This window comes from Somniosus microcephalus, unplaced genomic scaffold (assembly GCF_052327205.1).
Source record: "Somniosus microcephalus isolate GS21.2 unplaced genomic scaffold, FLI_Smic_1.0 unresolved_chr3, whole genome shotgun sequence".
Classification (NCBI taxonomy): Eukaryota; Metazoa; Chordata; class Chondrichthyes; order Squaliformes; family Somniosidae; genus Somniosus; species Somniosus microcephalus.
In genome coordinates, this window is record NW_028225181.1 from 59,545,568 (window position 1) to 59,566,028 (window position 20,461).

General features: G+C 61.1%; 1 pseudogene; it reads left to right on the plus strand.

The window, feature by feature from the left end:
• LOC147091596 (uncharacterized) overlaps positions 1-19,231 on the plus strand; it is a 92,896-nt pseudogene extending 73,665 nt beyond the window's left edge.
• The last annotated feature ends 1,230 nt before the right edge of the window (positions 19,232-20,461 follow it).

The window sequence follows — 20,461 nt, forward strand, 5'->3', positions numbered from 1 at the left end:
TGCAGCGCTTCCTCAGTACTGCCCCTCTGACAGTGCAGTACTCCCTCAGTACTGCCCCTCCGACAGTGCAGCGCTCCCACAGTACTGCCCCTCCGACAGTGAAGCGCTCCCTCAGTATTGCCCCTCTGACAGCGCAGCGCTTCCTCAGTACTGCCCCTCTGACAGTGCAGTACTCCCCCTCTGACAGTGCAGCGCTCTCTCAGTACTGCCCCTCCGCCAGTGCAGTGCTCCCTCAGTACTGACCCTCTGACAGTGCAGCGCTCCCTCAGTACTGCCCCTCCGACAGTGCAGCGCTCCCTCAGTACTGCCCCTCTGACAGTGAAACGCTCCCTCAGTACTGCCCCTCCGACAGTGCAGCGCTCCCTCAGTACTGCACCTCTGACAGTGCAGCGCTCACTCAGTACTGCCCCTCTGACAGTGCAGTGCTCCCTCAGTACTGCCCATCTGACAGTGTGGCGCTCCCTCAGTACTGCCCCCCGACAGTGCAGCGCTCCCTCAGTACTGCCCCTTCGACAGTGCAGCGCTCCCTCAGTACTGCACCTCTGACAGTGCAGCGATCCCGCAGTACTGCCCCTCCGACAGTGCAGCGCTCCCTCAGTACTGCCCCCCGACAGTGCAGCACTCCCTCAGTACTGCCCCTCCGACCATGCAGCGCTCCCTCAGTACTGCCCCTCTGACTGTGCAGCGCTCCCTCAGCAGTGCCGCCTCCGGCAGTGCAGCGCTCCCTCAGTACTGACCCTCTGACAGTGCAGCACTCCCTTGGTACTGCCCCTCTGACAGTGCAGCACTCCCTCAGTACCGCCTCCTGACAGTGCAGCGCTCCTTCAGTACTGCCCCTCTGACAGTCCAGCGCTCCCTCAGTACTGCCCCTCTGATAATGCAGCGCTCCCTCTGTACTGCCCGTCCGACAGTGCATCGCTCCCTCTGTACTGCCCCTCCGACAGTGCAGCGCTCCCTCAGTACTGCCCCTCTGACAGTGCAGCGCTCTCTCAGTACTGCCCCTCTGACAGTGCAGTGCTCCCTCAGTACAGCCCCTCTGACAGTGCAGCGCTCCCTCAGTCCTGCCCCCCTGACAGTACGGCACTCCCTCAGTACTGCCCCTCTGACAATGCAGCGCTCCCTCAGTGCTGCCTCTCCGGTAGTGCAGCGCTCCCTCAGTACTGACCCTCTGACAGTGCAGCGTTCCCTCAGTACTGCCCCTTTGACAGTGCAGCGCTCCCTTTGTATTGCCCCTCTGACAGTGCAGCACTCCCTCAGTACTGCGCCTCTGACAGAGCAGCGCTCCCTCAGTACTGCCCCTCTGACACTGCAGCGATCCCTGAGTACTGCCCCTCCGACAGTGCGGCGCTCCCTCAGTACTGCCCCCCGACAGTGCAGCACTCCCTCAGTACTGCCTCTCCGACCGTGCAGCGATCCCTCAGTACTGCCCCTCTGACAGTGCAGCGCTCCCTCAGCAGTGCCCACTCCGGCAGTGCAGTGCTCCCTCAGTACTCACCCTCTGACAGTGCAGCACTCCTTTAGTACTGCCCCTCTGACAGTGCAGCACTCCTTCAGTACTGCCCCCTGACAGTGCAGCGCTCCCTCAGTGCTGCTCCTCTGACAGTCCAGCGCTCCCTCAGAACTGCCCCTCTGATAATGCAGCGCTCCCTCTGTACTGCCCCTCCGACAGTGCAGCGCTCCCTCAGTACTGCCCCTCTGACAGTGCAGCGCTCCCTCAGTACTGTCCCTCTAACAGTGCAGCGCTCCCTCTGTATTACCCCTCCGACAGTGCGGCGCTCCCGCAGTACTGCCCCCACAGTGCAGAGGTCCCTCAGTACTGCCCCTCCAACAGTGCAGCGCTTCCTCAGTACTGCCCCCCCTGACAGTGCAGTACTCCCTCAGTACTGCCCCTCCGACAGTGCAGCGCTCTCTCAGTACTGCCCCTCCGACAGTGCAGTGCTCCCTCAGTACTGCCCCTCTGACAGTGCAGTGCTTCCTTAGTACTGCCCCTCTGACAGTGCAGTACTCCCTCAGTACTGCCCCTCTGACAGTGCAGCGCTCTCTCAGTACTGCCCCTCTGACAGTGCAGTGCTCCCTCAGTACTGATCCTCTGACAGTGCAGCGCTTCCTCAGTACTGCCCCTCTGACAGTGCAGTACTCCCTCAGTACTGCCCCTCCGACAGTGCAGCGCTCCCACAGTACTGCCCCTCCGACAGTGAAGCGCTCCCTCAGTACTGCCCCTCTGACAGCGCAGCGCTTCCTCAGTACTGACCCTCTGACAGTGCAGTACTCCCCCTCTGACAGTGCAGCGCTCTCTCAGTACTGCCCCTCCGACAGTGCAGTGCTCCCTCAGTACTGACCCTCTGACAGTGCAGCGCTCCCTCAGTACTGCCCCTCCGACAGTGCAGCGCTCCCTCAGTACTGCCCCTCTGACAGTGCAGCGCTCCCTCAGTACTGCCCCTCCGACACTGCAGTGCTCCCTCAGTACTGCCCCTCTGACAGTGCAGTGCTCCCTCAGTACTGCCCATCTGACAGTGTGGCGCTCCCTCAGTACTGCCTCCCGACAGTGCAGCGCTCCCTCAGTACTGCCCCTCCGACAGTGCAGTGCTCCCTCAGTACTGCCCCTCCAACAGTGCAGCACTCCCTCAGAACTGCCCCTCCGACAGTGCTGCGCTCCCTCAGTACTGCCCCCCGACAGTGCGGCGCTCCCTCAGTACTGCCCCTCCGACAGTGTAGCGCTCCCTCAGTACTGCCCCTCTGACAGTGCAGAGCTCCCTCAGTACTGCCCCTCCGACAGTGCAGTGCTCCCTCAGTACTGCCCCTCTGACAGTGCAGCACTCCCTCACTACTGCGCCTCTGACAGTGCAGCGCTCCCTCAGTACTGCCCCTCTGACAGTGCAGCGCTCCCTCAGTACTGCCCCTCCGACTGTGCAGCGCTCCCTCCATACTGCCCCTCTGACAGTGCTGCGCTCCCTCAGTACTGCCCTTCCGACAGTGCAGCGCTCCCTCAGTACTGCCCCTCTGACACTGCAGTGCTCCCTCAGTACTACCCGTCCGACAGTGCAGCGCTCCCTCAGTACTGCCCCTCTACAGTGCAGCGCTCCCTCATACTGCCCCTCTGACAGTGCAGCGCTCGCTCAATACTGACCCTCTGACACTGCAGCGCTTCCTCAGCACTGCCCCCTCCGGCAGTGCAGCGCTCCCTCAGTACTGCCCCTCTGACAGTGCAGCACTCCCTCAGTACTGCCCCTCTGACAGTGCAGCACTCCTTCAGTACTGCCCCTCTGACAGTGCAGCGCTCCCTTAGTACTGCCCCTCTGACAGTGCAGCGCTCCCTCAGCACTGCCCCTCCGACAGTGCGGCGCTCCCTCAGTACTGCCTCCCGACAGTGCAGCGCTGCCTCAGCACTGCCCCTCTGACAGTGCAGCGCTCCCTCAGTACTGCCCCTCTGACAGTGCAGCGCTCCCTCAGTACTGCCCCTCCGACAGTGCCGTTCTCCCTCACTACTGCCCCTCCGACAGTGCAGCGCTCCCTCAGAACTCCCCCTCTGACAGTGCAGCATTCCCTCAGCACTGCCCCCTCCGACAGTGCCGCGCTCCCTCAGTACTGCCCCTCTGACAGTGCAGCGCTTCCTCAGTACTGCCCCTCTGAGAGTGCAGTACTCCCCCTCTGACAGTGCAGCGCTCTCTCAGTACTGCCCCTCCGACAGTGCAGTGCTCCCTCAGTACTGACCCTCTGACAGTGCAGCGCTCCCTCAGTACTGCCCCTCCGACAGTGCAGCGCTCCCTCAGTACTGCACCTCTGACAGTGCAGCGCTCACTCAGTACTGCCCCTCTGACAGTGCAGTGCTCCCTCAGTACTGCCCATCCGACAGTGTGGCGCTCCCTCAGTACTGCCCCCCGACAGTGCAGCGCTCCCTCAGTACTGCCCCTCCGACAGTGCAGTGCTCCCTCAGTACTGCCCCTCCAACAGTGCAGCGCTCCCTCAGAACTGACCCTCCGACAGTGCTGCGCTCCCTCAGTACTGCCCCCCAACAGTGCAGCGCTCCCTCAGTACTGCCCCTCCGACAGTGCAGCGCTCCCTCAGTACTGCCCCTCCGACTGTGCAGCGCTCCCTCCATACTGCCCCTCTGACAGTGCTGCGCTCCCTCAGTACTGCCCTTCCGACAGTGCAGCGCTCCCTCAGTACTGCCCCTCTGACAGTGCAGTGCTCCCTCAGTACTACCCGTCCGACAGTGCAGCGCTCCCACAGTACTGCCCCTCTGACAGTGCAGCGCTCCCTCATACTGCCCCTCTGACAGTGCAGCGCTCGCTCAATACTGACCCTCTGACAGTGCAGCGCTTCCTCAGCACTGCCCCCTCCGGCAGTGCAGCGCTCCCTCAGTACTGCCCCTCTGACAGTGCAGCACTCCCTCAGTACTGCCCCTCTGACAGTGCAGCACTCCTTCAGTACTGCCCCTCTGACAGTGCAGCGCTCCCTTAGTACTGCCCCTCTGACAGTGCAGCGCTCCCTCAGCACTGCCCATCCGACATTGCGGCGCTCCCTCAGTACTGCCTCCCGACAGTGCAGCGCTGCCTCAGCACTGCCCCTCTGACAGTGCAGCGCTCCCTCAGTACTGCCCCTCTGACAGTGCAGCGCTCCCTCAGTACTGCCCCTCCGACAGTGCCGTTCTCCCTCACTACTGCCCCTCCGACAGTGCAGCGCTCCCTCAGAACTCCCCCTCTGACAGTGCAGCGTTCCCTCAGCACTGCCCCCTCCGGCAGTGCAGCGCTCCCACAGTACTGCCCCTCCGACAGTGAAGCGCTCCCTCAGTACTGCCCCTCTGACAGCGCAGCGCTTCCTCAGTACTGACCCTCTGACAGTGCAGTACTCCTCCTCTGACAGTGCAGCGCTCTCTCAGTACTGCCCCTCCGACAGTGCAGTGCTCCCTCAGTACTGACCCTCTGACAGTGCAGCGCTCCCTCAGTACTGCCCCTCCGACAGTGCAGCGCTCCCTCAGTACTGCCCCTCTGACAGTGCAGCGCTCCCTCAGTACTGCCCCTCCGACACTGCAGTGCTCCCTCAGTACTGCACCTCTGACAATGCAGCGCTCACTCAGTACTGCCCCTCTGACAGTGCAGTGCTCCCTCAGTACTGCCCATCTGACAGTGTGGCGCTCCCTCAGTACTGCCTCCCGACAGTGCAGCGCTCCCTCAGTACTGCCCCTCCGACAGTGCAGTGCTCCCTCAGTACTGCCCCTCCAACAGTGCAGCGCTCCCTCAGAACTGCCCCTCCGACAGTGCTGCGCTCCCTCAGTACTGCCCCCCGACAGTGCGGCGCTCCCTCAGTACTGCCCCTCCGACAGTGTAGCGCTCCCTCAGTAATGCCCCTCTGACAGTGCAGAGCTCCCTCAGTACTGCCCCTCCGACAGTGCAGTGCTCCCTCAGTACTGCCCCTCTGACAGTGCAGCACTCCCTCACTACTGCGCCTCTGACAGTGCAGCGCTCCCTCAGTACTGCCCCTCTGACAGTGCAGCGCTCCCTCAGTACTGCCCCTCCGACTGTGCAGCGCTCCCTCCATACTGCCCCTCTGACAGTGCTGCGCTCCCTCAGTACTGCCCTTCCGACAGTGCAGCGCTCCCTCAGTACTGCCCCTCTGACAGTGCAGTGCTCCCTCAGTACTACCCGTCCGACAGTGCAGCGCTCCCTCAGTACTGCCCCTCTACAGTGCAGCGCTCCCTCATACTGCCCCTCTGACAGTGCAGCGCTCGCTCAATACTGACCCTCTGACACTGCAGCGCTTCCTCAGCACTGCCCCCTCCGGCAGTGCAGCGCTCCCTCAGTACTGCCCCTCTGACAGTGCAGCACTCCCTCAGTACTGCCCCTCTGACAGTGCAGCACTCCTTCAGTACTGCCCCTCTGACAGTGCAGCGCTCCCTTAGTACTGCCCCTCTGACAGTGCAGCGCTCCCTCAGCACTGCCCCTCCGACAGTGCGGCGCTCCCTCAGTACTGCCTCCCGACAGTGCAGCGCTGCCTCAGCACTGCCCCTCTGACAGTGCAGCGCTCCCTCAGTACTGCCCCTCTGACAGTGCAGCGCTCCCTCAGTACTGCCCCTCCGACAGTGCCGTTCTCCCTCACTACTGCCCCTCCGACAGTGCAGCGCTCCCTCAGAACTCCCCCTCTGACAGTGCAGCATTCCCTCAGCACTGCCCCCTCCGACAGTGCCGCGCTCCCTCAGTACTGCCCCTCTGACAGTGCAGCGCTTCCTCAGTACTGCCCCTCTGAGAGTGCAGTACTCCCCCTCTGACAGTGCAGCGCTCTCTCAGTACTGCCCCTCCGACAGTGCAGTGCTCCCTCAGTACTGACCCTCTGACAGTGCAGCGCTCCCTCAGTACTGCCCCTCCGACAGTGCAGCGCTCCCTCAGTACTGCACCTCTGACAGTGCAGCGCTCACTCAGTACTGCCCCTCTGACAGTGCAGTGCTCCCTCAGTACTGCCCATCCGACAGTGCGGCGCTCCCTCAGTACTGCCCCCCGACAGTGCAGCGCTCCCTCAGTACTGCCCCTCCGACAGTGCAGTGCTCCCTCAGTACTGCCCCTCCAACAGTGCAGCGCTCCCTCAGAACTGCCCCTCCGACAGTGCTGCGCTCCCTCAGTACTGCCCCCCGACAGTGCAGCGCTCCCTCAGTACTGCCCCTCCAACAGTGCAGCGCTCCCTCAGTACTGCCCCTCCGACTGTGCAGCGCTCCCTCCATACTGCCCCTCTGACAGTGCTGCGCTCCCTCAGTACTGCCCTTCCGACAGTGCAGCGCTCCCTCAGTACTGCCCCTCTGACAGTGCAGTGCTCCCTCAGTACTACCCGTCCGACAGTGCAGCGCTCCCACAGTACTGCCCCTCTGACAGTGCAGCGCTCCCTCATACTGCCCCTCTGACAGTGCAGCGCTCGCTCAATACTGACCCTCTGACAGTGCAGCGCTTCCTCAGCACTGCCCCCTCCGGCAGTGCAGCGCTCCCTCAGTACTGCCCCTCTGACAGTGCAGCACTCCCTCAGTACTGCCCCTCTGACAGTGCAGCACTCCTTCAGTACTGCCCCTCTGACAGTGCAGCGCTCCCTTAGTACTGCCCCTCTGACAGTGCAGCGCTCCCTCAGCACTGCCCCTCCGACATTGCGGCGCTCCCTCAGTACTGCCTCCCGACAGTGCAGCGCTGCCTCAGCACTGCCCCTCTGACAGTGCAGCGCTCCCTCAGTACTGCCCCTCTGACAGTGCAGCGCTCCCTCAGTACTGCCCCTCCGACAGTGCCGTTCTCCCTCACTACTGCCCCTCCGACAGTGCAGCGCTCCCTCAGAACTCCCCCTCTGACAGTGCAGCGTTCCCTCAGCACTGCCCCCTCCGGCAGTGCAGCGCTCCCTCTGTAGTGACCCTCTGACAGTGCAGCGCTTCCTCAGTACTGCCCCTCTGACAATGCAGCACTCCATCAGTACTGCACTTACGACAGTGCAGCGCTCCATCAGTACTGCCCCTCTGACAGTGCAGCGCTCCCTCAGTACAGCCCCTCTGACAGTGCAGCGCTCCCTCAGTATTGCCCCTCCGACAGTGTGGCGCTCCCTCAGTACTGGCCCTCAACAGTGCAGCGCTCCCTCAGGACTGCCGCTCTGATAGTGCGGCCCTCCCTCAGTACTGCCCCTCCGACAGTGCAGTGCTCCCTCAGTACTGCCCCTCCGACAGTGCAGCGCTCCCTCAGTACTGCCCCTTTGACAGTGCAGAGCTCCCTCAGTGCTGCCCCTCCGAGAGTGCAGTGCTCCCTCAGTACTGACCCTCTGACAGTGCAGCGCTCCCTCAGTACTGCCCCTCTGACAGTGCAGCGCTCCTTCAGTACAGCCCCTCAAAGTGCAGCACTCAATCAGTACTGCCCCTCTGACAGTGCAGCGCTCCCTCAGTACTGCACCTCCGACAGTGCAGCGCTCCCTCAGTACTGCCCCTCTGACAGTGCAGCGCTCTATCAGTACTGCCCCTCCGACAGTGCAGTGCTCCCTCAGTACTGACCCTCTGACAGTGCAGCGCTCCCTCAGTACTGCCCCTCTGACAGTGCAGCGCTCCCTCAGTACTGCCCTTCAAAGTGCAGCGCTCCCTCAGTACTGCCCCTTCGACAGTGCAGTGCTCCCTCAGTACTGCCCCTCTGACAGTGCAGCGCTCCCTCAGTACTGCCCCTCAAAGTGCAGCGCTCCCTCAGTACTGACCCACCGTCAGTGCAGCGCTCCCTCAGTACTGCCCCTCCGAGAGTGCAGCGCACCCTCAGTACTGCCCCCCTGACAGTGCGGCACTCCCTCAGTACTGCCCCTCTGACAATGCAGCGCTCCCTCAGTACTGCCTCTCCGGTAGTGCAGCGCTCCCTCAGTACTGACCCTCTGACCGTGCAGCGTTCCCTCAGTACTGCCCCTCTGACAGTGCAGGGCTCCCTCAGTACTGCCCCTCCGACAGTGCGGCACTCCCTCAGTACTGCCCCTCTGACAGTGCAGCGCTCCCTCAGCAGTGCCCACTCCGGCAGTGCAGTGCTCCCTCAGTACTGAACCTCTGACAGTGCAGCACTCCCTTAGTACTGCCCCCCTGACAGTGTAGCACTCCTTCAGTACTGCCCCCTGACAGTGCAGCGCTCCCTCAGTACTGCCCCTCTGACAGTCCAGCGCTCCCTCAGAACTGCCCCTCTGATAATGCAGCGCTCCCTCAGTACTGCCCCTCCGACAGTGGAGCGCTCCCTCAGTACTGCCCCTCCAACAGTGCAGTGTTCCCTCAGTACTGCCCCTCCGACAGTGCGGCGCTCCCTCAGTACTGCCCCCCGACAGTGCAGCGCTCTCTCAGTACTGCCCCTCCAACAGTGCAGTGTTCCCTCAGTACTGCCCCTCTGACAGTGCAGTGCTTCCTCAGTACTGCCCCTCTGACAGTGCAGTACTCCCTCAGTACTGCCCCTCCGACAGTGCAGCGCTCTCTCAGTACTGCCCCTCCGACAGTGCAGTGCTCCCTCAGTACTGATCCTCTGACAGTGCAGCGCTTCCTCAGTACTGCCCCTCTGACAGTGCAGTACTCCCTCAGTACTGCCCCTCCGACAGTGCAGCGCTCCCACAGTACTGCCCCTCCGACAGTGCAGCGCTCCCTCAGTACTGCCCCTCTGACAGTGCAGCGCTTCCTCAGTACTGCCCCTCTGACAGTGCAGTACTCCCCCTCTGACAGTGCAGCGCTCTCTCAGTACTGCCCCTCCGACAGTGCAGTGCTCCCTCAGTACTGACCCTCTGACAGTGCAGCGCTCCCTCAGTACTGCACCTCTGACAGTGCAGCGCTCACTCAGTACTGCCCCTCTGACAGTGCAGTGCTCCCTCAGTACTGCCCATCCGACAGTGCGGCGCTCCCTCAGTACTGCCCCCCGACAGTGCAGCGCTCCCTCAGTACTGCCCCTCCGACAGTGCAGTGCTCCCTCAGTACTGCCCCTCCAACAGTGCAGCGCTCCCTCAGAACTGCCCCTCCGACAGTGCTGCGCTCCCTCAGTACTGCCCCCCGACAGTGCAGCGCTCCCTCAGTACTGCCCCTCCGACAGTGCAGCGCTCCCTCAGTACTGCCCCTCCGACTGTGCAGCGCTCCCTCCATACTGCCCCTCTGACAGTGCTGCGCTCCCTCAGTACTGCCCTTCCGACAGTGCAGCGCTCCCTCAGTACTGCCCCTCTGACAGTGCAGTGCTCCCTCAGTACTACCCGTCCGACAGTGCAGCGCTCCCACAGTACTGCCCCTCTGACAGTGCAGCGCTCCCTCATACTGCCCCTCTGACAGTGCAGCGCTCGCTCAATACTGACCCTCTGACAGTGCAGCGCTTCCTCAGCACTGCCCCCTCCGGCAGTGCAGCGCTCCCTCAGTACTGCCCCTCTGACAGTGCAGCACTCCCTCAGTACTGCCCCTCTGACAGTGCAGCACTCCTTCAGTACTGCCCCTCTGACAGTGCAGCGCTCCCTTAGTACTGCCCCTCTGACAGTGCAGCGCTCCCTCAGCACTGCCCCTCCGACATTGCGGCGCTCCCTCAGTACTGCCTCCCGACAGTGCAGCGCTGCCTCAGCACTGCCCCTCTGACAGTGCAGCGCTCCCTCAGTACTGCCCCTCTGACAGTGCAGCGCTCCCTCAGTACTGCCCCTCCGACAGTGCCGTTCTCCCTCACTACTGCCCCTCCGACAGTGCAGCGCTCCCTCAGAACTCCCCCTCTGACAGTGCAGCGTTCCCTCAGCACTGCCCCCTCCGGCAGTGCAGCGCTCCCTCTGTAGCGACCCTCTGACAGTGCAGCGCTCCCTCAGTACTGCCCCTCTGACAATGCAGCACTCCATCAGTACTGCACTTACGACAGTGCAGCGCTCCGTCAGTACTGCCCCTCTGACAGTGCAGCGCTCCCTCAGTACAGCCCCTCTGACAGTGCAGCGCTCCCTCGGTATTGCCCCTCCGACAGTGTGGCGCTCCCTCAGTACTGGCCCTCAACAGTGCAGCGCTCCCTCAGGACTGCCGCTCTGATAGTGCGGCCCTCCCTCAGTACTGCCCCTCCGACAGTGCAGTGCTCCCTCAGTACTGCCCCTCCGACAGTGCAGCGCTCCCTCAGTACTGCCCCTTTGACAGTGCAGAGCTCCCTCAGTGCTGCCCCTCCGACAGTGCAGTGCTCCCTCAGTACTGACCCTCTGACAGTGCAGCGCTCCCTCAGTACTGCCCCTCTGACAGTGCAGCGCTCCTTCAGTACAGCCCCTCAAAGTGCAGCACTCAATCAGTACTGCCCCTCTGACAGTGCAGCGCTCCCTCAGTACTGCACCTCCGACAGTGCAGCGCTCCCTCAGTACTGCCCCTCTGACAGTGCAGCGCTCTATCAGTACTGCCCCTCCGACAGTGCAGTGCTCCCTCAGTACTGACCCTCTGACAGTGCAGCGCTCCCTCAGTACTGCCCCTCTGACAGTGCAGCGCTCCCTCAGTACTGCCCTTCAAAGTGCAGCGCTCCCTCAGTACTGCCCCTTCGACAGTGCAGTGCTCCCTCAGTACTGCCCCTCCGACAGTGCAGCGCTCCCTCAGTACTGCCCCTCAAAGTGCAGCGCTCCCTCAGTACTGACCCACCGTCAGTGCAGCGCTCCCTCAGTACTGCCCCTCCGAGAGTGCAGCGCACCCTCAGTACTGCCCCCCTGACAGTGCGGCACTCCCTCAGTACTGCCCCTCTGACAATGCAGCGCTCCCTCAGTACTGCCTCTCCGGTAGTGCAGCGCTCCCTCAGTACTGACCCTCTGACCGTGCAGCGTTCCCTCAGTACTGCCCCTCTGACAGTGCAGGGCTCCCTCAGTACTGCCCCTCCGACAGTGTGGCACTCCCTCAGTACTGCCCCTCTGACAGTGCAGCGCTCCCTCAGCAGTGCCCACTCCGGCAGTGCAGTGCTCCCTCAGTACTGAACCTCTGACAGTGCAGCACTCCCTTAGTACTGCCCCCCTGACAGTGCAGCACTCCTTCAGTACTGCCCCCTGACAGTGCAGCGCTCCCTCAGTACTGCCCCTCTGACAGTCCAGCGCTCCCTCAGAACTGCCCCTCTGATAATGCAGCGCTCCCTCAGTACTGCCCCTCCGACAGTGCAGCGCTCCCTCAGTACTGCCCCTCTGACAGTGGAGCGCTCCCTCAGTACTGCCCCTCCGACAGTGCAGAGGTCCCTCAGTACTGCCCCTCCAACAGTGCAGCGCTTCCTCAGTACTGCCCCTCTGACAGTGCAGTACTCCCTCAGTACTGCCCCTCCGACAGTGCAGCGCTCTCTCAGTACTGCCCCTCCAACAGTGCAGTGTTCCCTCAGTACTGCCCCTCTGACAGTGCAGTGCTTCCTCAGTACTGCCCCTCTGACAGTGCAGTACTCCCTCAGTACTGCCCCTCCGACAGTGCAGCGCTCTCTCAGTACTGCCCCTCCGACAGTGCAGTGCTCCCTCAGTACTGATCCTCTGACAGTGCAGCGCTTCCTCAGTACTGCCCCTCTGACAGTGCAGTACTCCCTCAGTACTGCCCCTCCGACAGTGCAGCGCTCCCACAGTACTGCCCCTCCGACAGTGCAGCATTCCCTCAGTACTGCCCCTCTGACAGTGCAGCGCTTCCTCAGTACTGCCCCTCTGACAGTGCAGTACTCCCCCTCTGACAGTGCAGCGCTCTCTCAGTACTGCCCCTCCGACAGTGCAGTGCTCCCTCAGTACTGACCCTCTGACAGTGCAGCGCTCCCTCAGTACTGCACCTCTGACAGTGCAGCGCTCACTCAGTACTGCCCCTCTGACAGTGCAGTGCTCCCTCTGTACTGCCCATCCGACAGTGCGGCGCTTCCTCAGTACTGCCCTCCGACAGTGCTGCGCTCCCTCAGTACTGCCCCTCCGACAGTGCAGCGCTCCCTCAGTACTGCACCTCTGACAGTGCAGCGCTCACTCAGTACTGCCCCTCTGACAGTGCAGTGCTCCCTCTGTACTGCCCATCCGACAGTGCGGCGCTTCCTCAGTACTGCCCTCCGACAGTGCAGCGCTCCCTCAGTACTGCACCTCCGACAGTGCAGCGCTCCCTCAGTACTGCACCTTTGACAGTGCAGCGCTCCCTCAGTACTGCCCCTCCGACAATGCAGTGCTCCCTCAGTACTGCCCCTACAACAGTGCAGCGCTCCCTCAAAACTGCCCCTCCGACAGTGCTGCGCTCCCTCAGTACTGCCCCCGACAGTGCAGCGCTCCCTCAGTACTGCCCCTCCGACAGTGTAGCGCTCCCTCTGTACTGCCCCTCTGAAAGTGCAGCACTCCCTCAGTACTGCCCCTCTGACAGTGCAGTACTCCCTCAGTACTGCCCCTCCGACAGTGCAGCGCTCCCACAGTACTGCCCCTCCGACAGTGCAGCGCTCCCTCAGTACTGCCCCTCTGAGAGTGCAGCGCTTCCTCAGTACTGCCCCTCTGACAGTGCAGTACTCCCCCTCTGACAGTGCAGCGCTCTCTCAGTACTGCCCCTCCGACAGTGCAGTGCTCCCTCAGTACTGACCCTCTGACAGTGCAGCGCTCCCTCAGTACTGCCTCTCCGACAGTGCAGCGCTCCCTCAGTACTGCACCTCTGACAGTGCAGCGCTCACTCAGTACTGCCCCTCTGACAGTGCAGTGCTCCCTCTGTACTGCCCATCCGACAGTGCGGCGCTTCCTCAGTACTGCCCTCCGACAGTGCAGCGCTCCCTCAGTACTGCACCTCCGACAGTGCAGCGCTCCCTCAGTACTGCACCTTTGACAGTGCAGCGCTCCCTCAGTACTGCCCCTCCGACAATGCAGTGCTCCCTCAGTACTGCCCCTACAACAGTGCAGCGCTCCCTCAAAACTGCCCCTCCGACAGTGCTGCGCTCCCTCAGTACTGCCCCCCGACAGTGCAGCGCTCCCTCAGTACTGCCCCTCCGACAGTGTAGCGCTCCCTCTGTACTGCCCCTCTGAAAGTGCAGCACTCCCTCAGTACTGCCCCTCCGACAGTGCAGTGCTCCCTCAGTACTGCCCCTCTGACAGTGCAGCACTCCCTCAGTACTGCCCCTCTGACAGTGCAGCGCTCCCTCAGTACTGCCCCTCTGACAGTGCAGCGCTCCCTCAGTACTGCCCCTCTGACAGTGCAGCGCTCCCTCAGTACTGCCCCCCCGACTGTGCAGCGCTCCCTCCATACTGCCCCTCTGACAGTGCTGCGCTCCCTCAGTACTGCCATTCCGACAGTGCAGCGCTCCCTCAGTACTGCCCCTCTGACAGTGCAGCGCTCCCTCATACTGCCCCTCTGACAGTGCAGCGCTCGCTCAATACTGACCCTCTGACAGTGCAGTGCTTCCTCAGCACTGCCCCCTCCGGCAGTGCAGCGCTCCCTCAGTACTGCCACTCTGACAGTGCAGCACTCCCTCAGTACAGCCCCTCCGACAGTTCCGCTCTCCCTCAGTACTGCCCCTCTGACAGTGCAGCGCTCCCTCAGAACTCCCCCTCTGACAGTGCAGCACTCTCTCATTACTGCCCCTCTGACAGTGCAGCGCTCCCTCAGTACTGCCCCTCTGACAATGCAGCACTCCATCAATACTGCACTTACGACAGTGCAGCACTCCGTCAGTACTGCCCCTCTGACAGTGCAGCACTCCCTCAGTACAGCCTCTCTGACAGTGCAGCGCTCCCTCAGTATTGCCCCTCCGACAGTGTGGCGCTCCCTCAGTACTGGCCCCCAACAGTGCAGCGCTCCCTCAGTACTGTCCCTCTGACAGTGCAGTGCTCCCTCAGTACTGCCCCTCCGACAGTGCAGCGCTCCCTCAGTACTGCCCCTCTGACAGTGCAGAGCTCCCTCAGTGCTGCCCCTCCGACAGTGCAGCGCTCCTTCTGTACTGCCCCTCTGACAGTGCAGCGCTCCCTCAGTACAGCCCCACAAAGTGCAGCGCTACCTCAGTACTGCTCCTCCGACAGTGCAGAGCTCCCTCAGTACTGCTCCTCTGACAGTGCAGCGCTCCCTCAGTACTGCCCCTCCGACAGTGCAGCGCTCCCTCAGTACTGCCCCTCCGACAGTGCGGCGCTCCCTCAGTACTGCCCCCCGGCAGTGCAGCGCTCCCACAGTACTGCCCCTTCGACAGTGCAGCGCTCCCTCAGTACTGCCCCTCTGACAGTGCAGTGATCCCGCAGTACTGCCCCTCCGACAGTACGGCGCTCCCTCTGTCCTGCCCCCCGACAGTGCAGCACTCCCTCAGTACTGCCCCTCCGAACGTCCAGCGCTCCCTCAGCACTGCCCCTCTGACTGTGCAGCGCTCCCTCAGCAGTGCCGCCTCCGGCAGTGCAGCGCTCCCTCAGTACTGACCCTCTGACAGTGCAGCACTCCCTTAGTACTGCCCCTCTGACATTGCAGCACTCCCTCAGTACTGCCCCCTGACAGTGCATTGCTCCTTCAGTACTGCCCCTCTGACAGTCCAGCGCTCCCTCAGTACTGCCCATCTGATAATGCAGCGCTCCCTCAGTACTGCCCCTCCGACAGTGCATCGCTCCCTCTGTACTGCCCCTCTAACAGTGCAGCGCTCACTCAGTACTGCCCCTCTGACAGTGCAGCGCTCCCTCAGTACTGCACCTCCGACAGTGCAGCGCTCCCTCAGTACGGCCCCTCTGACAGTGCAGGGCTCTCTCAGTATTGCCCCTCCGACAGTGCAGCGCTCCCTCAGTACTGCCCCTCTGACAGTGCAGCGCTCTCTCAGTACTGCCCCTCCGACAGTGCAGTGCTCCCTCAGTACTGCCCCTCTGACAGTGCAGCGCTCCCTCAGTACTGCCCCTCAAAGTGCAGCGCTCCCTCAGTACTGACCCACCGACAGTGCAGCGCTCCCTCAGTACTGCCCCTCCGAGAGTGCAGCGCACCCTCAGTACTGCCCCCCCGACAGTGCGGCACTCCCTCAGTACTGCCCCTCTGACAATGCAGCGCTCCCTCAGTACTGGCCCTCCGGTAGTGCAGCGCTCCCTCAGTACTGATCCTCTGACAGTGCAGCGCTCCCTCAGTACTGCCCCTCTGACAATGCAGGGCTCCCTCAGTACTGCCCCTCCGACAGTGCGGCACTCCCTCAGTACTGCCCCTCTGACAGTGCAGCGCTCCCTCAGTATTGCCCCTCTGACAGTGCAGCACTCCCTCAGTACTGTGCCTCTGACAAAGCAGCGCTCCCTCAGTACTGCCCCGCTGACAGTGCAGCGATCCCTCAGTACTTCCCCTCCGACAGTGCGGCGCTCCCTCAGTACTGCCCCCCGACAGTGCAGCACTCCCTCAGTACTGCCCCTCCGACTGTGCAGCGCTCCCTCAGTACTGCCCCTCTGACAGTGCAGCGCTCCCTCAGCAGTGCCCACTCCGGCAGTGCAGTGCTCCCTCAGTACTGACCCTCTGACAGTGCAGCACTCCCTTAGTACTGCCCCTCTGACAGTGCAGCACTCCTTCAGTACTGCCCCCTGACAGTGCAGCGCTCCCTCAGTACTGCCCCTCTGACAGTCCAGCGCTGCCTCAGAACTGCCCCTCTGATAATGCAGCGCTCCCTCAGTACTGCCCCTCCGACAGTGCAGCGCTCCCTCAGTACTGCCCCTCTGACAGTGCAGCGCTCCCTCAGTACTGCCCCTCTAACAGTGCAGCGCTCCCACTGTATTACCCCTCCGGCAGTGCGGCGCTCCCTCAGTACTGCCCCCCGACAGTGCAGAGGTCCCTCAGTACTGCCCCTCCAACAGTGCAGCGCTTCCTCAGTACTGCCCCTCTGACAGTGCAGTACTCCCTCAGTACTGCCCCGCCGACAGTGCAGTGCTCTCTCAGTACTGCCCCTCCGACAGTGCAGTGCTCCCTCAGTACTGATCCTCTAACAGTGCAGCGCTTCCTCAGTACTGCCCCTCTGACAGTGCAGTACTCCCTCAGTACTGCCCCTCCGACAGTGCAGCGCTCCCACAGTACTGCCCCTCTGACAGTGCAGCGCTCCCTCAGTACTGCCCCTCTGACAGTGCAGCGCTTCCTCAGTACTGACCCTCTGACAGTGCAACGCTCCCTCAGTACTGCCCCTCCGACAGTGCAGCGCTCCCTCAGTACTGCACCTCTGACACTGCGGCGCTCCCTCAGTACTGCCCCCCGACAGTGCAGCTCTCCCTCAGTACTGCACCTCCGACAGTGCAGCGCTGCCTCAGTACTGCCCCCCGACAGTGCAGCGCTCCCTCAGTACTGCCCCTCCGACAGTGTAGCGCTCCCTCAGTACTGCCCCTCTGACAGTGTAGCGCTCCCTCAATACTGCCCCTCCGACAGTGCAGTGCTCCCTCAGTACTGCCCCTCTGACAGTGCAGCGCTCCCTCAGTACTACCCCTCTGACAGTGCAGCGCTCCCTCAGTACTGCCCCTCCGACTGTGCAGCGCTCTCTCCGTACTGCCCCTCTGACAGTGCTGCGCTCCCTCCGTACTGCCCTTCCGACAGTGCAGCACTCCCTCAGTACTGCCCCTCTGACAGTGCAGCACTCCCTCAGTACTGCCCCTCTGACAGTGCAGTGCTCCCTCAGTACTGCCCGTCCGACAGTGCAGCGCTCCCTCAGTACTGCCCCTCCGACAGTGCAGTGCTCCCTCAGAACTCCCCCTCCGACAGTGCAGCGCTCCCTCAGTACTGCCCCCCGACAGAGCGTGCTCCCTCAGCACTGCCCCTCCGACAGTGCAGCGCTCCCACAGTACTGCCCCTCTGACAGTGCAGCGCTCCCTCAGTACTGCCCCTCCGACAGTGCAGTGCTCCTTCATTACTGCTCCTCTCACAGTGCAGCGCTTCCTCAGTACTGCCCCTCCGACAGTGCAGCGCTCCCTCAGTACTGCCCCTCCGACAGTGCAGCACTCCCTCAGTACTGCCCCTACGACAGTGCAGTGCTCCCGCAGTGCTGCCCCTCCGACAGTGCAGCGCTCCCTCAGTACTGCCCCTCCGACAGTGCAGAGCTCCCTCAGTGCTGTCCATCCAACAGTGCAGCGCTCCCTCAGTACTGCCCCTCTGCCAGTGCAGCACTCCCTCAGTACTGCCCCTCTGACAGTGCAGCGCTCCCTCAGTACAGCCCCTCTGACAGTGCAGCGCTCCCTTAGTAATGCCCCTCTGACAGTGCAGCGCTCCCTCAGCACTGGCACTGTGAGTATTGGAATAGGTTGTGGCTCAAAGAATTAGGTTATAACATACCCTTTTCTCTCTTTCCTGAAGGACAAAATTGCGAACATACAATGAGACAATTTCGATCTTATCTCTGACAGAATTCCCAAACACCATTCAGATGGCAATGGTACGTCAGAATGTAAGATTACTGTGTGTAACTCGCGGGTACATCCATGGTAATGTGAAGGGAGGTCTGCATTTTAGGTATCCCGGGAGTGCTCACTGCTAACACTGGATATAATGTGCGGAAATACTGTCAGCGTAATGTAGAGGGAGCTGTTTATTGTACGTTGCTTGTTGCTGACAGTGGGTATAAAGTGGGGGTGCACTTTCAGCGTAATGTAACATTCCTTGATTTACCATGTGTTCTCTTCCAGTTGGTTAACGAGGACATTACTGTCGATCGATTCTACCCTGTTGTGTATCCCAAGGTAAGTGTCAGTGCTCAGACAGACAGAGAGAAAGAAAGAGACAGAGAGAGACAAAGAGAGACAGACAGTGACAAAGAGAAAAAGGGACTCAGTGAGAGAGGGACAGAGAGAGAGAGAGAGAGAGAGAGTGAGATAGAGAGACAGAGGGCCGTGGAGGCGGGATTGGAGGCGTGTGGGAGGTTAAAATCTCGAAATCGGGGTGCACGAACCCATCCCACACCCAACCCGCCTCCATTCCAGTTTCAAAGGAGGCGGGTACCCGCCCTGCACTGGGACCCACCTCCCCGAGGCGGGATGGGGATTAGTGCCAATTAGCTGCCTCTTAACAGGCAGTTTTTAGCCTAATCCCTATTTTCATTGTTGAAGTGTGGGATTCGCAACGGCTCCAAACCACGCCAAGTTAGCGAGGCGGACCGTCGGGCTGAAGGGCTTGGAGGGGTCGAGATGTCCGGTGTTCAGGTGAGTGATGGGTGCATGAGTTCAGAGATAAGTGTCTTTGGTGTGTGTAAAGTGTTTAAAGAAGTTTTACTCACCTTTACTTACCTTTACAGCCTTCCTTCCTTCAGGTCTCGGGAGTCCCTCATCTCATCGGCACAGAAAGCAGAATGGCTGCGAGCTGTCAAAAGTTGCAGCATTCAGCTTTCTGTTCTGGGGAGATCTCTAAATCAGCCTGAGAGGAAGGAATTAACCTGGAGTACAGATTGTCAGTGTTTGACAGCTTCAAAGAGCTGTCAAACACTGATATTTCATCTGTCAAAAGCTTTTGACAGATGAAATGTCAATCTGTGACATCACCTGTTGCCGGGTGGCCCTTAATTGGCCTGCGGAACCCGCTGGGTGGACTTAACACGGTCAATCAAGGTAAAATCGCATGGGTTGGCCACAACTCGATGGAGGCGGGGCTACAACCCAAAAAGTGGGAGTCCCGCCTCCTACACGCCTCCTGAATGATAATCCAGCCCAGAGAGAGAGAGAGACGGAGAGAGAGCGAGAGAGACAGAGAGATTAGGTGTGAGATAGAGTGACAGAGAGAGGGACAGAGAGAGGGAGATGAACAGCTAGAAAAAAAAAGAGAGAGAGAGAGAGCGAGAGATTGCTGTGTAGTGATCGTGACTGTCTGCTGTTTCACTGTTATCGCTCTATCCATTTGTCCCCCAGGCCTCCCAGCTGATCGTGACCTTTGATGAACACATCATAACCAACAAGTTCAAGTTTGGAGTAATCTACCAGAGACATGGGCAGGTCTGTGCGGGCACCACACAATGTCACCACCTCCCCCACTCCATCACACCCCCATCACACCCCCATCACACCCCCATCACACCCCCATCACACGCTATCACATCCCATCACATCCCATCACACACCATCATACCCCATCACACCCCATCACATCCCAACACACCCACATCACATCCCATCACAAACACCCCATCACACCCCATCACACCCCATCACACCCCATCACAACCCATCACAGCCCATCACAGCACAGCACATCCCATCACATCCCATCACATCCCACCACATCCCATCACACCCCATCACACCCCATCACACCCCATCACACCCCATCACGTCCCATCACGTCCCATCACGTCCCATCACATCCCATCACATCCCATCACTACCCATCACACCCCATCACACCCCATCACACCCCATCACTCCCCATCACTCCCCATCACACCCCATCACACCCATTACACCACATCACACCCCATCACACACCATGACATCCCCATCACATCCCACCACATTACATCACACCCCATCACACCCCCATCACACCCCATCACACCCCATCACATCCCAACACACCCCGTCACATCCCATCACACCCCATCACACCCCATCACATTGCATCACACCCCATCACATCCCATCACATCCCATCACACACCATGACATCCCCATCACATCCCATCACACCCCATCACACCACATCACACCCCATCACATCCTCATCACACCTCATCACACCCCAATCACATCCCCATCACACCCCATCACACCCCATCACAACCATCACATCCCCATCACAACCCATCACACCCCATCACACCCCATCACATCCCATCACATCCCATCACATCCCATCACACCACAACACATCCCATCACACCCCCATCACTTCCCAACACACCCCATCGCACCCCATCACACCCCACCACATCCCATCACACCCCATCACACCCCATCACATCCCATCACACACCATGACATCCCCATCACATCCCATCACACCCCATCACACCACATCACACCCCATCACACCGAAAAACATCCCATCACACCCCACCATACCCCATCACATCCCATCACATCCCATCACATCCCATCACACCCCATCACACCCCATCACACCCCATCACACCCCATCACACCCCATCACATCCCA